Consider the following 14,304-nt stretch of genomic DNA (forward strand, 5'->3'; position numbering starts at 1 on the left):
AGGATCCTGGGATCACGACCTGAGCTGAAGGCAGATGCTTAACCCACTGAGTCACCCAGGTGCCCTAGATTTCTTCATAAAACAAGGAGTCTTATGGTTTGGCTGCCTCAAATTGTTAAATAACATAAATAATAAAAATTAACTCTTCTCTTTTTTTATTTTGAAAATGGGGCATTTCTAGAAATTTAATACTCTTAATTAGATAAAAAATAATATACTGGCTATTTCAGAAGAAGAGCAAAAAACAATGGAGTACTCAAAATCTTGAACTTACCCATTCCTTCTTCCTCTTCTATTTTATAGAAGAAGAAAAAGAGATATTCTGAGTACACATCCTCAGGTCATGAGTTAATTGAGTGGTAAAATAGGTATAGGACACATGTCATGTGATCCCAACCCACTACATAGCCAACTAAAAATATATTTTCTTTTGATGTCTTTCACTCATCAACACTAATTTTATTTCTCTAAAGAGACATTGGTATTAAAAACTAAAGAGACATTGGGCATTAATATATTATTTAATAATAAACATCTGTATGTTTTTTTAATATTATAAATATTGAACATCAAATTAGTAAAGCATATTTTATATCGATCCTTTAAAGTACATTGGTTGAGAAATGTTTATTATTTATGTTATATAGTAGTTGGCAGAAATCTGAATTTATTTTTTCCACTGTAAAGTTGTAGTACATATACAGAGGGAAATGAAGCTGGCCAGCTTCATAGTAATTTGAAGAGGGAGCTATAATTTTAGAAATGTAAATGTAAATTTTATATCAGGTCAAGCAATTCAAACACAAAGTAAAACAGTGGGAGGTATAAAAGGGCAGCATGCAGTCTCAACCATTAAATTTCAGTGATGTAAAAAAAAAACATACAAAAATAAATGCACTTCCTTTTTAGAAAAGAAAAGCAGAAAAAGAAATAAAAATTTGCCTGACAAATAAGAAAATAAAAACAATTCTACAGCAATATTTAGAAACTTATTTAAGCATCTTTATCCATGTTTTAGCAATGTGCACATACTGATTCAAAGAAGGTAATTTTATATTCTGTAATTGAGTAATCAGTGAGGGGAAATATAGAATAGAAACGTTTATTCAGAGTTCAAATTAGAATGGAGGAGATAGAACTGTGACTTTTATCAGTGTTCATTTGAATTTTTATTTCTTCAAAAAAAAAAACAGTACTAAAACACTAACTTCAAATGTTTCATCTTTCTCCTGTTTGAGATACATTAGAAAATATTTTCTCTACCCTTTTATGGTTAGACTTCAGACCTAAAAACCAGGTCTTAAGAAGAGTGAAACTTCTGCCATTAAGTAGGTTAGAATTGCAAATACTGGTTATATAATCTGTTACTTGGAAACTGATACCAAATTAACTCAACCCTAATATCTCCATCTAAAGTATTTTTTTAATATTTAATACAATTGACACATCTTAAGTATTTACCCTTCTGTCCTCAAAAGAGTAATAGAAGAAAGGTATAATATTTTAAATACTTGGCTCTGCTTGAAGACCATATGAAGAGCCTATAACATTTGAAGAATTTCTGAAATGTTTTGTGGCAGAGACCTGGGAATAGATTGCTTAGATCTTTTTTAAGAAAGAAGCTGCTGTGTGAGGCAGAATTAGCTGACAGCCCCCGATGCGATGGCCTCAGGATGCATCGTAGCACTGGAACCAAGACCACGCTATCCCTAGCTCCTCCAGCCAACGACTAAAAATGGTGGATTTTCTAGAACTGAGCCCTTCCTGACCAAGGCCAGACTTCTCTAGTGGGCAGTCTTTGTTTGGCACCTCTCCATCGCAGAGCTACGCTGGAGTCTGAGACTCTCCATGTCCTCTCCTTCCTTCCCAGTTTCTCTTCAGTAAAGCCAGACCTGAATCATGTTCACAGGCTTCCTCTACTTACCTCAATATCTTCTCCCCTTTACACTTTTCCCCCCTGATATAATAGTATTTTTTTTATTTAATTTAACTTTATTTTATTTTCAGTGACCCAAAAGTGATTATTTATGCACCACACCCAGTGTTCCATGCAATACGTGCCCTCCTTAATACCCACCAGCAGGCTCACCCAACCTCCCAGCCCCCTCCCCTCCAAAACCCCAGTTTGTTTCTCAGAGTCCATATCTCTCATGGTTTGTCTCCCCCCTGATTACCCCCAACTCACTTCTCCTCACTTTATAGAAGTGCTCAGTAAACCCTTATTCAGTCTTGGTAACTATTTCCTGCAGAACCCAAACTGGCATGTGTGCGTGCGTGCACGCGCACACACACACAGTCAATTCCAATCAAAGTTGGAAAAACATGAAAAACTCTCAGTGGGCTCAGACATAAGACAGAACCAACCACAACCAAAAATCAGTCTTACATCAAGGCTGTGAATGAAAAATCCAAATCAGGGCCAAGCAAGGCTATGAAGAGATGTTGCTAACAGAAATTGCAAGAGCAATTAACTTTAAGAAAAGGTTTCTCTTGTGTATCAATTTCTTATTTGCAAATTGTCTGGCTCATGCATTTAAACGTGGACTAATACTCTAAGATTAGCTTGGTAAATAAATAGGATGATTGTCCTGGATACTCTAGAGTGCATTTTCATGTCTGAGGGAAAACTAGAATAGAGTCTTAAGTAAGATTTGGCTGCCATGATGGGAAAGGAGCCAGCTGTTCCAAAATTATAGCTCCATATATAAATTAATACAAAGTATACCCAGCTTCATTTCCCTCCAAATTTCCCACTTTAGACCAGACACTTTAAAACATAATTCTTTTCCAAGACATTTTTCTAAGTGATTTTTCACTTAAACTGATGACCAAAATTAAAAACTATTTCAGGAAACCTGCAGCATGAAAAAGGAAACTAAACTTTGTAAACAGAAGATTTAAACAAAAATAGAGACAAGGCAAATGCTATGTGCATGTATGTCTGTGTAAATACATATGTATTTGTATGTAAATTACTATTTGAGATAAATAAATAACATTATTAGTATCTTCAGAGAGATGATATAAGATATTTTATCTATTAACGCAGGCAGGATTTCTTTGGGGTTAAGGAAACCTAGAGACTAAAGTTTGTACATAACACTGTTGTATATAACAAAGCCAAGACCTGAGTGGGTTCAAAAATAGAACTATTCCGAATCTTTCAAGATTTCTCCAGAGTTCCTAAATAATTCTCAAATTAAGGAGTGGTTTCCCAGCAAAATCACATTCAGCTTGCTGTCAGTTAAATGTGGTGTAAAGATAAAGCCAAGGGTGTGATACTAAAGCGGTTGGTTAACGTCTTAGAAACACTTACAGCTCTTTATAGATTCTGGACACTAGTCCTTTATCTGATATGTCGTTTGCAAATATCTTCTCCCATTCTGTCAGTTGTCTTTTGATTTTGTTAACTGTTTCCTTTGCTGTGCAAAAGCTTTTGATCTTGATGAAATCCCAGTAGTTCATTTTTTCCCTTGCTTCCCTTGCCTTTTGCGTTGTTCCTAGGAAGATGTTGCTGCGGCAGAGGTCGAAGAGGTTGCTGCCCGTGTTCTCCTCAAGGATTTTGATGGATTCCTTTCGTACATTGAGGTCCTTCATCCATTTTGAGTCTATTTTTGTGTGTGGTGTAAGGAAATGGTCCAATTTCATTTTTCTGCATGTGGCTGTCCAATTTTCCCAGCACCATTTAGTGAAAAGGCTGTCTTTTTTCCATTGGACATTCTTTCCTGCTTTGTCGAAGATTAGTTGACCATAGATTTGAGGGTCTATTTCTGGGCTCTCTATTCTGTTCCATTGATCTATGTGTCTGTTTTTGTGCCAGTACCATGCTGTCTTGATGATGACAGCTTTGTAATAGAGCTTGAAGTCCGGAATTGTGATGCCACCAACGTTGGCTTTCTTTTTCAATATCCCTTTGGCTATTCGAGGTCTTTTCTGGTTCCATGGAAATTTTAGAATTATTTGTTCCATTTCTTTGAAAAAGATGGATGGTACTTTGATAGGAATTGCATTAAATGTGTAGATTGCTTTAGGTAGCATAGACATTTTCACAATATTTATTCTTCCAATCCAGGAGCATGGGACATTTTTCCATTTCTTTGTGTCTTCCTCAATTTCTTTCATGAGTACTTTATAGTTTTCTGAGTATAGATTCTGTGTCTCTTTGGTTAGGTTTATTCCTAGGTATCTTATGGTTTTGGATGCAATTGTAAATGGGATTGACTCCTTAATATCTCTTTCTTCTGTCTTGCTGTTGGTGTAGAGAAATGCAACTGATTTCTGTGCATTGATTTTATATCCTGACACTTTACTGAATTCCTGTATAAGTTCTAGCAGTTTTGGAGTGGAGTCTTTTGGGTTTTCCACATATAGTATCATATCATCTGCGAAGAGTGATAATTTGACTTCTTCTTTGCCGATTTGGATGCCTTTAATTTCCTTTTGTTGTCTGATTGCTGAGGCTAGGACCTCTAGTATGATGTTGAATAGCAGTGGTGATAATGGACATCCCTGCCGTGTTCCTGACCTTAGCGGAAAAGCTTTCAGTTTTTCTCCATTGAGAATGATATTTGCGGTGGGTTTTTCATAGATGGCTTTGATGATATTGAGGTATGTGCCCTCTATCCCTACACTTTGAAGAGTTTTGATCAGGAAGGGATGTTGTACTTTGTCAAATGCTTTTTCAGCATCTATTGAGAGTATCATATGGTTCTTGTTCTTTCTTTTATTGATGTGTTGTATCACATTGACTGATTTGCGGATGTTGAACCAACCTTGCAGCCCTGGAATAAATCCCACTTGGTCGTGGTGAATAATCATTTTAATGTACTGTTGAATCCTATTGGCTAGTATTTTATTGAGTATTTTCGCATCTGTGTTCATCAAGGATATTGGTCTATAGCTCTCTTTTTTGGTGGGATCCTTGTCTGGTTTTGGGATCAAGGTGATGCTGGCCTCATCAAATGAGTTTGGAAGTTTTCCTTCCATTTCTATTTTTTGGAACAGTTTCAGGAGAATAGGAATTAGTTCTTCTTTAAATGTTTGGTAGAATTCCCCCGGGAAGCCGTCTGGCCCTGGGCTTTTGTTTGTTTGGAGATTTTTAATGACTGTTTCAATCTCCTTACTGGTTATGGGTCTGTTCAGGCTTTCTATTTCTTCCTGGTTCAGTTGTGGTAGTTTATATGTTTCTAGGAATGCATCCATTTCTTCCAGATTGTCAAATTTATTGCCGTAGAGTTGCTCATAGTATGTTCTTATAATAGTTTGTATTTCTTTGGTGTTAGTTGTGATCTCTCCTCTTTCATTCATGATTTTATTTATTTGGGTCCTTTCTCTTTTCTTTTTGATAAGTCGGGCCGGGGTTTATCAATTTTATTAATTCTTTCAAAGAACCAGCTCCTACTTTTGTTGATTTGTTCTATTGTTTTTTTGGTTTCTATTTCATTGATTTCTGCTCTGATCTTTATGATTTCTCTTCTCCTGCTGGGCTTAGGGTTTCTTTCTTGTTCTTTCTCCAGCTCCTTTAGGTGTAGGGTTAGGTTGTGTACCTGAGACCTTTCTTGTTTCTTGAGAAAGGCTTGTACCGCTATATATTTTCCTCTCAGGACTGCCTTTGTTGTGTCCCACAGATTTTGAACCGTTGTATTTTCATTATCATTTGTTTCCATGATTTTTTTCAATTCTTCTTTAATTTCCCGGTTGACCCATTCATTCTTTAGAAGGATACTGTTTAGTCTCCATGTATTTGGGTTCTTTCCAAACTTCCTTTTGTGGTTGAGTTCTAGCTTTAGAGCATTGTGGTCTGAAAATATGCAGGGAATGATCCCAATCTTTTGATACCGGTTGAGTCCTGATTTAGGACCGAGGATGTGATCTATTCTGGAGAATGTTCCATGTGCACTAGAGAAGAATGTGTATTCTGTTGCTTTGGGATGAAATATTCTGAATATATCTGTGATGTCCATCTGGTCCAGTGTGTCATTTAAGGCCTTTATTTCCTTGCTGATCTTTTGCTTGGATGACCTGTCCATTTCAGTGAGGGGAGTGTTAAAGTCCCCTACTATTATTGTATTATTGTTGATGTGTTTCTTTGATTTTGTTATTAATTGGTTTATATATTTGGCTGCTCCCACGTTGGGGGCATAGATATTTAAAATTGTTAAATCTTCTTATTGGACAGACCCTTTGAGTATGATATAGTGTCCTTCCTCATCTCTTATTATAGTCTTTGGCTTAAAATCTAATTGATCTGATATAAGGATTGCCACTCCTGCTTTCTTCTGATGTCCATTAGCATGGTAAATTCTTTTCCACCCCCTCACTTTAAATCTGGAGGTGTCTTCGGGCTTAAAATGAGTTTCTTGGAGGCAACATATAGATGGGTTTTGTTTTTTTATCCATTCTGATACCCTGTGTCTTTTGACAGGGGCATTTAGCCCATTCACATTCAGGGTAACTATTGAGAGATATGAATTTAGTGCCATTGTATTGCCTGTAAGGTGACTGTTACTGTATATGGTCTCTGTTCCTTTCTGATCTACCACTTGTAGGCTCTCTCTTTGCTTAGAGGACCCCTTTCAAGATTTCCTGTAGAGCTGGTTTGGTATTTGCAAATTCTTTCAGTTGTTGTTTGTCCTAGAAGCTTTTAATCTCTCCTTCTATTTTCAATGATAGCCTAGCTGGATATAGTATTCTTGGCTGCATGTTTTTCTCGTTTAGTGCTCTGAAAATATCATGCCAGCTCTTTCTGGCCTGCCAGGTCTCTGTGGATAAGTCAGCTGCCAATCTAATATTTTTACCATTGTATGTTACAAACTTCTTTTCCCGGGCTGCTTTCAGGATTTTCTCTTTGTCACTGAGACTTGTAAATTTTACTACTAGGTGACGGGGTGTGGGCCTATTCTTATTGATTTTGAGGGGCATTCTCTGAACCTCCTGAATTTTGATGCTCATTCCCTTTGCCATATTGGGGAAATTCTCCCCAATAATTCTTTCCAGTATACCTTCTGCTCCCCTCTCTCTTTCTTCTTCTTCTGGAATCCCAATTATTCTAATGTTGTTTCGTCTTATGGTGTCACTTATCTAAGAACTGAGCAAACTCAACACCCAAAGAACAAATAATCCAATCAAGAAATGGGCAGAGGACATGAACAGACATTTCTGCAAAGAAGACATCCAGATGGCGAACAGACACATGAAAAAGTGCTCCATATCACTCGGCATCAGGGAAATACAAATCAAAACCACAATGAGATATCACCTCACACCAGTCAGAATGGCTAAAATCAACAAGTCAGGAAATGACAGATGCTGGCGAGGATGCGGAGAAAGGGGAACCCTCCTACACTGTTGGTGGGAATGCAAGCTGGTGCAGCCACTCTGGAAAACAGCATGGAGGTTCCTCAAAATGTTGAAAATAGAACTGCCCTATGACCCAGCAATTGCACTATTGGGCATTTACCCTAAAGATACAAATGTAGTGATCCAAAGGGGCACATGCACCCGAATGTTTATAGCAGCAATGTCCACAATAGCCAAACTATGGAAAGAACCTAGATGTCCATCAACAGATGAATGGATCAAGAAGATGTGGTATATATACACAATGGAATACTATGCAGCCATCAAAAGAAATGAAATCTTGCCATTTGCAACAACATGGATGGAACTAGAGCGTATCATGCTTAGCGAAATAAGTCAAGCAGAGAAAGACAACTATCATATGATCTCCCTGATATGAGGAAGTGGTGATGCAACATGGAGGCTTAAGTGGGTAGAAGAAGAATAAATGAAACAAGATGGGATTGGGAGGGAGACAAACCATAAGTGACTCTTAATCTCACGAAACAAACTGAGGGTTGCTGGGGGGAGGGGGTTTGGGAGAAGGGGGTGGGATTATGGACATTGGGGAGGGTATGTGATTTGGTGAGTGCTATGAAGTGTGTAAACCTGGTGATTCACAGACCTGTACCCCTGGGGATAAAAATATATGTTTATAAAAAATAAAAAATTAAAAAAAAAAAAAAAAGAAACACTTACAGCGGTGTCTCATAAGTCATTCAAACAGACAACAAGTTTGTAAAGGTAGTAAGGCTGTGCCACATAAATCTCCATTAATTCATTAAACTTCTAATGAACTCCAGTAAGATTTATAGAAACTGAGGTGCCTGGGTGGCTCAGTTGGTTGAGCGGGGGACTCTTAATTTTGGCTCAGGTAATGACCTCTGGGTTGTGGGCTAAGTCCCATGTCATGCTCCTTGCTGGGTGTGTAGAGCCTGCTTGGGATTCTCTCTCTTCCTCTCCCTCTGCCACTTGAAAAAATAAAGAAAAAAAATGAGACTTTGGAGGATTTGGGGAGGTTTAATATGTATATGGAAGAAAAGTGAGTAATTTGTGGTCAGAATGGTAACTGAGATTATTTTCAAGTGTTTAAATAAATCACTTGATATTCCTTTCATCAAGGATATTACCTTCCCTTGAATATTTGCTGGCATTATTAGCTACTCACTCACTTGCTACCAAGGGACACAGGGTGTGACTTGCAAGGCTATCTTTCAAGAGGTGAAACAGCCTCTATCTGGTTCTTTCCATGGCATAGTTTTTTTTCTTTTTTTTTGCTTGTTTTTATTTTGCTTTGTTTTGTTTTTTCCTTTTCAAGTGGCCGTGTATTATATATCCAGTTATCCTAATCTTCTATCGCTATAAAATTTCAATAAATCCCAACAGTTCAAAATTGTTGGGGTTAATGTAGAACATGAAATCAGCCATAATATCTGGCTCTTTAAAATGTAACACAGTGGCTGCTAGGGGTGAAGTAAGGTTTCTGGGGAGGGTGTGGGCCTTTGGAATTTCAAGGCTTGCTGACCACTCTGCCTTTGGAATGCCGCAGGGAGTTGCCTTCCAGAAGCTTTCTTAGTCCAGATGGCCCCAAGATCTAAGAGATGTATGCATTGTCCCTTAGGCTTTGTTTGGTAGAACACACATATTAGCATATCTTATTTTTCCCATAAACAGATCCTCCTAGTTTTAGTAAGACCCTTGTCACATATCTCCTGCTTGAGAAACAGTGGTAAGGATTTGTGACTATCCTGAAAAGCCAATAAAAGTGGGAGCAAAGAAGAGCAAAAGGGTCTTCACCTCTGAGCATTGACCTCCTTGCCTATTCCTCTCTTTTGCAGCAATGTTTGGGGTAATCTTTCATCTGTCGGTACAGGGATTTCTGGCCATTCCCGGCACAAAAGAGTGTCAATCACGTTTCTCTAAGGCTCAATAAACTAAAATAATGAATGTGTATTTTGGAAATATACACAGGTTATTTATAATTAACTGGTACAGTATGATTTGTGGTGAAGGTGACATCTGATGTGAATCCTGAAACATCGATACTAAAGCATCTGTCTCCTAACAGGCAGATAGTCAATAATTATTTGCTGAATAAATCAATATATACATACTTGGTAGAGATATAAAGGCATTTGAGAAGATAGAAGTTTATATATATGTAGGAAATAAGCCAGGAATACCTACGCTCTGTAAAAATCAGAAGAAATTCATATGTGGGGGACGCCTGGGTGGCTCAGTTGGTTAAGCAGCTGCCTTCGGCTCAGGTCATGATCCCAGCGTGCTGGGATCGAGTCCCACATCAGGCTCCTTGCTCGGCAGGGAGCTTGCTTCTCCCTCTGCCTCTGCCTGCCATTCTGTCTGCCTGTGCTCGCTCGCTCTCCCTCTCTCTCTCTGATAAATAAATAAAATCTTAAAAAAAAAAGAAATTCATATGTGGATTATAATTTAAGTTTTTCTCTTACTTTTTTCCTTTTTTATTATGTTAATTAACAAAGAACAGGAATAGAATCGGAATGGGCTACTAACTTACCTATCAATATTTATTTGACCGATAAGTTTAACTTAAGCGAAAGAGTGGATTTGTGCATGTCGTGCAAAATTTGGGGTCCACTACCACAGAGTATGAATAAGTAAATGTTATTCAGCCAAAAGGCCTAAATAAGTAATAGGGGATCAGCCTGATTCTGATCTTCTTTCTTTTTCTTCCTTTCTTGTCACTCCCCCAAATCCCGCAAAAAAAAAAAAAAAAAAAAAAAAAAAAAAAAAAAAAAAAAAGATAATATATCATTATTCATAAGAGCCAGCAAATTCACAGGTTTTTCTGGCTGTCTCTAATACATCTTCATCTTTGCACCTGGAGTTACCACAAACAAAATGTTTCAAACAAAGTACAATATCTCCACACAAAAAAGGGAATATAATCTAATCGTTTAGGTCACAAGCTTCTAATTCTGACAGGGATTCAACTGAAGCAAAACAAGGAGCTCTTTGTCCTTGGAATCACATAAAAATCAAGTAAAAGGAGCAGACTCGTATAAATGCCCATTTTATGTGTTAATGTTCTTAAACGGGAACTGATTTCTCTGGTTTTGATTGTTTCCCATTATGTGGAGAAAGAATACTCCAGAGAAATGAAAGGATTTCTAGCACAAAGTACACGGCATGAGTCCATTCAACTGACCACAGGATGCTGCTACAACTCTGCTGGATGGAAACTTCAAACCCATTAAACAGGGTGGAAGCACTACCACTTCCGAAGTCAAAAGTTCAGCAGGGAATGTTTCGGAATGTTTCCTACCTCTAATTTTCTCTAATAACCCAGACCCAATTGTCATGTCTTTGGGCATTGCATTCAGTAACTGTCGTGATTCTCTGTCCATAGCCAGTCAGGTAAGAACCGGTTTTCTCCATTAATTGGTGAAGCAGCAGTGACTCATGGGAGGAAAAAAAAAAAAAAAAAAAAAAAAAAGCAAGAAGAAGAAGAAGGAAGACTGCTTTAAAATATACTGTGATAAGTTTTCATTCTGAAAGTCTTAGAAAAATTATGTGAGGGAAGCTTGTGTAGGATGCTCTCACCTTTCAACCTTTGCTTTCCTCTCACATTTTTGTGAGACCGACACTCTCTTCTCTTGCCATCCAGGATAACTAAAGAACTAACTAAGGAATGCTTTCTAATTTTCTAGCTGTGGATTGTAAGAGTAGGTTAGCATAAGTACAGCCATGTTAGCTTGGGCAGCCATCTCAGGCCCAAGGGCTGAACTTTCCCCTACTTTACTTTAGTTTCAGGGACCCTCTCCCTGTTTTAGTTCCAGGGACCCCTCCCTGCTTTAGTTCCAGGGACACCCTCCTTGCTTTAGTTCCAAGAAGTACCCCACCCTGCAACACCCCGGCTGCAACTAATCAGCTTAAACCACCAGGACAGGATGGCTAGGCAGTTGCGCCATAGGGACCAGATGTTGAAAAGAGCTTATCTTACTAAACCACCAGGGGGGCACAAGCCAAAAGTATGTATGGTCTCAGAAGTGATGGAAAGTTACTGTGAGTTGGATGTTTAAAAAAAAAAAATGCTATATAAACCCTTGGCTTTGAGTGCTCGGGGTCATTGTTGAAACCCGCTGTGCCGGCGGATACTTGGACCCCAACTAGCTGGAAATAAACCTTGCTGTGTGACTTGCATTATCGAGAGTGTTCTCAGTCTAATTGAGGGGTGCTCAACTACATACCCTAACTGGATCTAGCAAGCAGTTCTACAATTACAATAATATGCAAAGGCTACATGATGATCACATTTTCTGAATAACCATTACAGATCCAATACTTTAGAAAAACAACAGTTCTTATCTATCTCCCTATGAACTACCCACCAATTTTAATCTCTTTAATAGCTTATGTGTGTGTATGTGTGTGTATGCACACGTGCGTGCAAGCACTCACATGGAGCTCCCCGGTCTAATGAAAACCCTGATTAGGAATTGCTGGTAACCTTGTTGTCTGTTCCCTAGATTTTCCGTAGTTGAATTATTTACACAGTTCAACATTGGTGCTTTTTCTTGGCAATTGTTTTATAGATAGAAATATAAATCAAAGATAAACATTCTTTTAAGTAAAAACTTATCCCAAAATCTGGAAATAATTTCATGTTCTTATTTGTATAAATATTATTTATAATGAAAGTGTTCATCACTGGTTTGTTTTTCTAATTATGTTCTTAAATATTATGATGAAAGATTCAGAAACATTAGGAAAAGAATAGTATCTTCTATGATTTTATTATTCTCTGGACAGTGGAAATATTTACTATTAAAAGCAAATTACTATCAGGGTATAGTTGTATGGAAATTTTGGAAGCAAAGTATACACATACATATAGCCCATATAGTATATATATATATACATTCACACACTTGTTATTTCAATTCACAACTTCAACAAATGCACATTTATTACAGTATTTAATGGAAGTCTTTAAACAGAATTTGGCTCTGCTGAATGGATTGCATTTGCAGGGCCATTCAGAGGAGTATTTTCATTTTGATTTCCCAAAAAGTTTTCTATGAATTACAGTATGAATATATTGATAAATAAGATTCTGGTTTTACATATAAAATTCACATAGCAATCCATCAACACTTTTAAATTATTTCCAAATCTAATGGATTTTACCATTTCCAAATTCTGATAATTTGATTTTACTTCCCTTCTTACCCACAAGAGAAAATAATACTGCTACACAGTAGTATCTTTGTCAATACATTAGCTTATTCCATACAAAATTTGGAGGGAACGCTAATAATGAGTTAGAAGTGCAAAAAAATCATCAGTAAAGCTCTATAAAATATAGATTTCATGTTAAAAATCTGCACCCATGTGTGCATTTTCCCACCCTTCTGAAAGTTCATTAAAATTATAGGAAGGAATAGAAAAAATACTAATGTGCAAGAATAGATACCATGAAAGGAAAAATAATAGTGAATTAGTAATATTGACAGAATCTTAGAGGATGGAAATAAGTAACGTAAGACAAATCTCCCCTCAAGATCTAGAATTCAAGAAGGCTCATGGATAGGAAATCCAGGGGCATATAAATCAGAATGCGTATAAAAGTTTGGGCAAGAATATGGTTAAAAAATAGTGGGGGGAAAAAAAAAGCTGTGAGCACCCTCAGATTGAGATTCCATCCTTGTTATCGTAGAAAGAAAAAGAGTATTTTTCCTGAGAAATTGAATGGAAGAGCCTCTCACTCAGGTTACAGGACCGTGGGAAGTGAGTCAATCTGCATGTTGTTTCATGGAAATCCTACAGGTTACTTTGTATTCCTCTCCTGTCTGGAATTCTGGCCACCAGCTTTACACAAATGCTTGTGTTCATCCACTCATGTACAAACACACATCTAGGAATAGATTGGAGTACACGACCCCTCAAATCCCTGGAGAACCTAAACGGCCCTTGAGAAAAGAAACCTAAGTATCGGTATGGAGGGGCTCCCTTAATAATAAATGCCACTTGGTGGCCCATCACTTTGCTGAGACCAATCATTCTAGTTCCTAATATTAAACATAAACTTCCCTATCTCCTTTTCATGAATTCCCATAAATGTTTGCTGACAGCAGAGAATCATCAAACAGTACAGTAAAGACTAGCTCTTGAAAAAGAGACCCCTAATAGAAATTTGGTGGAAATGTAGATGATTCAGGAAACAAGCAAAAACAAACAAACAAACAAACAAACAAATAAATAAAAAGAAAATAAATAGAAAAAAATTATTATTATATCACAGATAGGAAAGGAAGTGCAGACATGAAACTAAAACATAAACCTATTTTTTCTTTTTTTTTTTAAAGCAACTTTAAGAAGTCATTTGCAAAATTCAGACAAGATAGAAATGGGGGTAGCAAATGGAATTAGGAAGATTTCTCTCTCCTAAAAAATGGAACAAAATACAAAAAAATGAAGAATATAAAAATAAAAATCAGAAGAATAAAGGATTTATTCATAAAATTCCCAAAACCAAAATGGAAGCTGAGCGGCTACCAAATGGTCTGACAGCTAATTTAATAATATGTTCCTTAGATGAAACCATAAGTTTCAAAACTAAAATGCCACAAGTTCCCAGCATACTGAACGAAAACTGACATACACTGAAGTGCATTGTAATGGGGGCACTGCCCAGATCAGCCCTCCCTTCAAGTCTGTATTATATAGTCTCTCAATGGCTAGCTGACAGCTCATAGAATTCCAATTTTTGGCATTACCCTTGGCAGTAGGGAGAGCCACCTTACCAAAGTAAGTCACCTTACCTCCTTATTCCTCCCACCTTACTCTACAAGCTAGAGGCAGCTTGCATTCAATCATGATCAGTATAAGGCTTATTTCTTTTCCCAACAGGTTTTGAACAAGAAAGCATTCTTCAGTAAATTTCTGTATGCAGATCTTCCTCCCAGAGTTCACTTCCTGGACAATTCA

The sequence above is a fragment of the Mustela lutreola genome, chromosome 13 (assembly GCF_030435805.1).
Source record: "Mustela lutreola isolate mMusLut2 chromosome 13, mMusLut2.pri, whole genome shotgun sequence".
Taxonomy (NCBI): domain Eukaryota; kingdom Metazoa; phylum Chordata; class Mammalia; order Carnivora; family Mustelidae; genus Mustela; species Mustela lutreola.